This window comes from Nicotiana tabacum, chromosome 19 (assembly GCF_000715075.1).
Source record: "Nicotiana tabacum cultivar K326 chromosome 19, ASM71507v2, whole genome shotgun sequence".
Classification (NCBI taxonomy): domain Eukaryota; kingdom Viridiplantae; phylum Streptophyta; class Magnoliopsida; order Solanales; family Solanaceae; genus Nicotiana; species Nicotiana tabacum.
The window spans coordinates 144,849,358-144,857,263 of NC_134098.1; positions in this window are offsets into that span (position 1 = coordinate 144,849,358).

A 7,906-nucleotide genomic window follows, 5' to 3' on the forward strand; every position below is an offset into this window, starting at 1 on the left:
TCTATCACTGCACCATTGACGAAGCTGACACATAAGGGAGCTAAGTTTCAGTGGACTGAGGCATGTGAACAAAGTTTTCAGGAACTAAAGAAAAGTCTTACAACGACACCTGTCTTGACTCTTCCGGATGGCACCGAGGGTTATGTTGTATATTGTGATGCCTCGAGAATTGGCCTAGGTTGTGTTCTTATGCAGCATGGTAAGGTTATCGCGTACGCCTCCAGACAGTTGCGAAAACATGAACAGAACTATCCTACGCACGATCTTGAGTTAGCCGCAGTTGTATTTGCCCTAAAGATTTGGCGGCATTATCTATATGGGGTTCATATTGATGTTTTCACCGACCACCAGAGCCTTCAGTATTTATTTAAACAGAGGGAGTTGAACCTACGACAAAGAAGATGGCTAGAATTACTAAAGGACTATGATGTTGATATTTTATATCATCCCGGCAAAGCTAATATTGTTGCTGATGCCCTTAGCTGGAAGTCCATGTGCAGTCTAAGCCATGTTGAAGCTGATAAGGTCAAGATGACCAAATATCTATGCCAGCTAGCTAGTTTGCAAGTGCGTTTGGTAGATGCAGAGGGTGGACACATTCTCGTTCAGAATACGGCAAAATCTTCTTTTGTTACTGAAGTGAAAGAGCGACAATACGAGGATCCTGAGCTTATAAAACTGAGGGAAAGTATTCCACAGCAGCGACAAACTTTATTTGAGCTAACTGGAGATGGAGTCCTTAGATACCAGGGCCGCTTATGTGTACCGTCAGTAGGAGAGCTCCGTGCCAAGATTCTTTCGGAGGCCCATTATTCTAGATATGCAGTTCATCCCGGAGCAACAAAGATGTATCGGGACCTTCGACAGATCTATTGGTGGAATGGAATGAAAAAAGATATCGCGGAGATGGTAGCCCAATGTCCCAACTGCCAGCAAGTTAAAGCCGAACATCAGAGGCCTGGAGGCCTAACTCAGTGTATTGAGCTTCCATTATGGAAATGGGACATGATAAATATGGACTTCATCACTGGTTTGCCTCGCACTCCATGGAGGTATGATTCTATTTGGGTAATTATTGATAGGCTTACAAAATCTGCTCATTTTCTGCCAGTCAGGACGACATATTCAGCCGAGGATTATGCCAAGCTTTACATTCGAGAGATTGTTTGCCTTCACGGAGTGCCATTATCTATTATCTCTGATCGAGGGGCTCAATTTACAGCATATTTTTGGAAATCTTTTCAGAATGGTCTAGGCACGCAGGTAAATCTTAGCACCGCTTTTCATCCGCAAACTGATGGACAGGCAGAGCATACTATTCAGACAGTTGAGGATATGTTCGTGCCTGCGTGCTAGATTTTAAAGGAAGTTGGGATGATCATCTACCTCTTATTGAGTTCGCTTATAATAACAGCTTCCAAGCTAGTATTCAGATGGCTCCTTACGAAGCACTATACGGGCGGAAGTGTAGGTCGCCGATCGGTTGGTTCGAGGTCGAGGAAGCAGAGTTGCTAGGTCCTAACTTAGTCCAGCAAGCAATGGAAAAGGTAAAACTTATTAGAGACCGACTGCGTACAGCACAAAGTCGGCAAAAGTCTTATGCAGATGTTCGACGACGAGACTTAGAGTTTGATGTAGAAGATTGGGTTTTCCTGAAAGTATCACCTATGAAGGGCGTCATGCGATTTGGAAAGAAGGGGAAGCTCAGCCCCAGGTATGTTGGACCATATAAGATTATTCGGAGGATTGGTAGGGTGGCGTACGAGCTTGATTTGCCTTTAGAATTGGAAGCAGTCCATCCTGTGTTTCATGTATCTATGTTGCGGAAGTGCATTGGAGATCCTTCACGTATTACGCCCATTGAGGATATTCACATTGCTGAAGACTTATCTTATGCATAGGTACCAGCAGTTATTTTAGATCGGCAGGTTAGGAAGCTTCGAACTAAAGAAGTGGCTTCCGTGAAAGTGTTATGGCGAAATAACAACATCGAGGAAATGACCTGGGAAGCTGAGGAGGAAATGAGGAAGAAGTACCCCCACCTATTTGCGACTTAAGGTGAGTCGCATTTAAATAATTGCCAATTATTTCTTTACAGCAACCTAATTGGATTTTAAATGACTTGAAAGTGCAATTTAAATTTTTATTTTAATTGCGAGATAGCTATACGAAGCCTAGTAGTTGGAATCTTCAGAATTTGATTTATGCTTTGCAAATGTAACAAATATAGCCTCACAAATAACGTATTAGCGGACAAGAAATGAAACCAAGGAATTGACTTGACCCATTCGCGGACGAATGTTCTTAAGGGGGGGAGACTGTGAGACCCCGGGTGTTTCTCTCTTCTCTTACGTAATATACGTAACGTGGCGTGGTTATATTAGGTATATATGATTGGGTATAGCACATTGGGAGAATAAGACTGAAAATGTGTGGTAATATCAAGGAACTAAACTAAAGCTTTAAGTCAAAGGAATCCCTTAAACAAAGGTTCATGGTTAAAGAAATGGCTCGGGTAGCACCCCGCGCGTTCGGAAGGTTTAAGTTAACTTGCACCTGTGGGATAAGACTAAGAGTGTATAATATACTAAGAATAATGTGTTATGAGGTATTATAATATCACATTGGTCACATGTTAAGTTTTGGAGTCAAGCAAGTTGCGAAATAAAGGTCGGCAAAAGTTATCGTAAATTTCTCTAATAAATTTTCTAAACTTTGGGTCAAATGTATCAGATCATTTCTTCCAATATATAAAGAGTTATGGGACTCACAACCTACCGAATCGAAGGTCTACGAGTCTAGTTTGCAACCAAAGAAATCTCACATCAAAACGATATTGGAGTAAACAGTTATGACTGATTTACCGCGGACTGTCCGGGCTGAAATCGGGTCGCGAACCGGGTCGGATCAAACAAGTGGTATAAGTCGGAAAATCCGACTTTTAAGACCCCAAAATATTTCATCTTCGTCCCAAAACAGTGAGAAAGCTTAAGAGAGGGTTTCATGGTATTTTTGAGTGATTAAGGTACGTTTTTAATGATTTCTATCGTTAAAGTTTGCCCCCGTGCCTAGAAGCGCAATCTCTACGCTTTGCAATCGTTTTCCCCTTCTATTAGCTGTGTTTGGAGCTATTTTTGGAAGATAGGAAATTTTTGTTCTTGCTGGTTCTTCAGGATTTATACTTGGTTTGCCAAGGTAATCATCTTGGGACTCTTTTATGATCGTTTTTACAAAGTTCTACGGGCGTTTCGTCAAATTAGGGTCATATGGCAAATCTGCCGATTTAAACTCATTTATGAACTATTTATATGTGCGTATAAGCTGCATATATATAGTGGTTTCGAAGCTTAGGACGTAAGGAACAACTTTCGTGAAGGAACTACAGGCATTCGAACGTTCGTTGGAGAGATATGTTAAGGCTAAGCTTCGTCCTTCCTTTTAGCATGAATTTTGAAAAATTCCTAAGACGCCAAATGTGATATTTTACTATTCTGTTGCTACAAAGACCTTCTGTGAAAGGCATTGGTTTCGTAGCTGAAGTATTTTTATGATGCTATTAGGTTGATATTCCACTCGTTCGGTTAAAAAGGGTATTCGACATCTATATATGCCATTTTGTCGGCTTTCTTAAATATATGTCCATATATATGAATTCTTATTCGTCTTTGGGTTGTGTGACTTAAAAATAAAGGCATTTAGTATTTGCAATCAGTCCTTCTTCCTTGTTAAAGTGTATTTTAAAATCTCTAAAGTGACACGTCGATTTCAAAATTCTCAAATATAATTTTTATGTTTAAACTACTAAAATATTTGATTTTTTTGAAATACTTTCTTTTACTAATTATCAAGAAATCAGGTATAAGGACTAAGTGAAGCACCTTAAGCTTTTTATGAACATATTCAGAGTTAAGTTATCTTTCTAAAAGTCGAGTTAAGTTTTCAAACTTATTAAAAAAAGATATGAGGTTCCACGAGACATTTGTATGCGATACGAAGGTGATTATGAAATTATGAGAATAAGAGTACCAATGAGCCAAGGTTGGCTAAGTTCTTGTTATGGCCTATTATGTGCATTCAAAGTTCATATCATACATGACATATTATGCATGGACTTCGAGCTATAATCAGAGGTAAGGGGTCTATTTGTCCGAAAGACTATATATATTGTACAGATGGCCACAGGTTGGCAATATAATACCGGTTAGCTACCGGGAGAGACCGCCATTGCTAGCATTTGATTGGGTATGTCATGTATTTATATCAATATATATGTATTCATGACATACGATTACACGAGCATACCATGCATATTTTATTACTATGAGGTCGGATGTCGGCCATGGAGGCTATCAGAGTTTCAGTGTCAGGTGGTATCTTTATTACCTTTTTACATCAGCTATGTATGATTCTACTTTCTGCCTTACATACCAGTACATTTTTATTCGTACTGATGTCCCGTTGCCTGGGGACACTGCATTTTGTTTCGTGCGTGCAGGTCTAGGTAGGGACTCTGATCGACCCCTTCGCTAGGATTTCGGGGTTCAGCTGTGAGTTGGTAAGCTCCACCTCTTCATGGAGCTTTCATAGGATGGTTACTTTTGTTGTACAGTTTGGGTATAGTCGGGGCCTTATCCCGACAGTGCTTATGACACTCTTAGAGGCTATTGTGGACACAATATTCTGGGTTTCTTTTTGCTGCTTTCAGTCTCCAGCCCATAGGCTTGGCATGTATATATAGGTGTGTAGGCATGTATGTCTTCAGTCGCGGCCTCGTCAGCCAGCTAGTATTTTATTATTTTGGCTTGTCTACCTATGTTTATATGGCTTATTGTTATTCATGTCATAACCTTACGGTCCAGGCTTAGTATTTCAGATGTTGTGCTGCCCGATCTGTTGGGCCCCCAGTCTAGTTAGCTAGTATGTTTAGTGGCTAACTCGATCGAATACAGTATCGAGTGCCAGTCGTGCCTCCCCTAGTTTGGGGCGTGACAAACTTGGTATCAGAGCATGTCGTATCCCAGGGAGTCCACAAGCCGTGTCTAGTAGAGTCTTGCTTATGGGTGTGTTGTGCACCACAGTTATAATCAGGAAGCTATGAGGCATTTAGGAATGGTTACATTTCTTTCAATTAATAGATCGTGCTATAGAGCGAAGTTATAAGAACATATGAAATCTAAATCGTGCTTTGTGTTTCCTATCTAACAGGCTACCTACGCTCAGGAGATGGCACAACGAGAGATAGGTATGGATCCGGGAGAAGGTACCAGTCGTTCCCCACCGGGTCAGAGGGATAGATTTCCCTTAGAGGCTCACAGTGAGTCTCCAGTACCCCTAGTTTCAGCTTCCCCAGCACTTGTTGGAGCCCAGGGAGATGCAGTACCCCCAGCCTCACCAGTTCCATTGGTACCTGAGGCAGCTAGAGACACAGGACCTCCAGCACCTATTGTTCCCCCATCAGAGACTGGGGAGCAGGGGATGAGGGAGGCTGTTCAGTTGCTGACTAGGATGGTTTCTATTCATGAGCGACAGCTAGAGTCAGGAGCAGATGCCCGGAGAGATCGGATAGGAAGCTCGACGGTACGAGAGTTTCTTCACTTGGCCCCTCCATTATTTACAGGATCCAGTTCCATTGAGGATCCCCAGGACTTTATAGACCATATGTATAGAGTATTGAGGGTGATGCATGCCTCCGTCGCCGAGGCTGTGGAGTTGGCTTCTTTTTGACTACGTGATGTAGCCGTCCTATGGCATGAGGCATGGGAGAGATCTAGAGGACCTGATGCTCCGCCAGCAGAGTGGGAGGACTTCTCTGAGGCTTTTTAGCCCATTATTTGCCATGGGAGGTTCGGGAGGCCCGTCTTGACCAGTTTCTTAGCCTAAAGCAAGGGGATATGAGTATGAGGGATTATAGCCATAAGTTTAATTCTTTGGCAAGGTATGCACCAGATATAGTACGTACCATGAGGGCTAGAGTTCATCATTATGTGGATGGTTTGGGGGATCATCTGATTAGAGACTGTAGGGTTGCATCCCTATCGGATGATGTAGATATTTCCCGCATACAGGCTTTCGCTCAGACTACAGAGGACCTTTCCCGTCGGATTCGTGATACTCGCAGGGATAGGGAGCAGAGTAAGAGGGCTCGTACTATGGGGTCTTATAGGGAGCCACGAGTTGATTTTAGGCCCCCACTCCATCGATATCCACCTCGGTCAGCAGGTAGTTTCCCACCACAGATGCAGGGCCAGCGGTTTGATCGTTATATTCAGTCAGGACCGGGGCAGAGCTCAGGCCAGCCTGAGGGCCGTCGACAGGAGCGTTCTGCACAGATGAGACAACTTACTCCTCCATGTACTCAGTGCGGTAAGCTGCACACCGGGCAATGTAGACAGGGTTCGAGTGCATGTTTTCATTGTGGGCAGACAGGACATTATATTAGCCGGTGCCCGGGGTTAGGCAGAGGTACACCAGCTCAGCCTTCAAGATTCACAGCAGCCTCTTCACCCTCAGTCCGTGCTCCCCGACCAGGTCCACAGTCTACTCAGGCCCGTGGTAGGGGGAGAGGTGGAGGAGACACCTCAGGTTCTAGTGGTGGCCAGAACTGCTTTTATGCACTCACAGGCCGACAGGATTCAAAGGCAACCCCAGATGTTGTCACATGTATATTGACAATACATTCTCATGCCATTTATGCATTGATGGATCCCGACTCTACATTTTCATATATTACTCCATTTATTGCTGGTAAGCTTGACATGAGATCTGAGTTGTTGCCACAGCCAGTTGAGGTATCTACGCCAGTTGGCGACTCTATTATAGCTAATCATGTCTATCGAGATTGTACAGTGTTAATTAATGACCATCCAACCTCTGTTGATTTAGTTGAATTGGTTATGCTAGACTTCGATGTCATTATGGGTATGGATTGGTTGGCAGCTTGTTATGCTAATATTGATTGTCATGCAAAGTTGGTCCGATTTTATTTTCCTGGTGAGCCTGTCTTTGAACGGAAAGGTAATGCAGCCACGCCCAAGGGTAAGTTTATTTCATACCTTAGGGCTCGGAAGTTTATTGCTAAAGGTTGTATATACCATCTGGTTCATGTTAGGGATATAGATAAGGAGCCAGCGACTCTTCAGTCGGTTCCTATTGTGAATGAATTCCCGACGGTATTCCGTGACGAGCTTCCAGGAATTCCCCCCGAAAGGGAAATCGATTTCGCTATAGATTTGCTTCCTGATGCGCAGCCTATATCCATTCCTCCCTACAGAATGGCTCCTGCAGAGCTAAGGGAATTGAAGGAACAACTGAAGGACTTGCTCGATAAAGGCTTTATTAGGCCAAGTACATCCCCATGGGGTGCTCCGGTGCTCTTTGTTCGAAAGAAAGATGGGTCCTTGCGGATGTGCATTGACTACAGGCAACTAAATAAAGTCACTATCAAGAATAAGTATCCTCTTCCACGGATTGATGACTTGTTCGACCAGTTACAAGGTGCCAAATGCTTTTCGAAGATCGACTTGCGATCCGGTTATCATCAGCTACGAGTCAGGGATATTGATATCCCAAAAACAGCATTTAGGACGAGGTATGGCCATTTTGAATTCCTTGTCATGTCTTTCGGGCTTACAAATGCCCCAACAGCCTTTATGGATCTTATGAACCGGGTATTCAAACCATTCTTGGATGAATTTGTGATTGTGTTTATTGATGACATCCTGATATATTCGCGATAGGAAGCCGAGCATGCGGACCACTTGCGAGCTGTATTGCAGACTCTCCAGGACTACAGGTTATATGCTAAATTCTCTAAATGTAAATTTTGGCTAACTTCTGTAGCTTTTCTTGGTCATGTTATTACCGGCGATGGTATCAAGGTTGATGGCCAAAAGATTGAAGTTGTGAT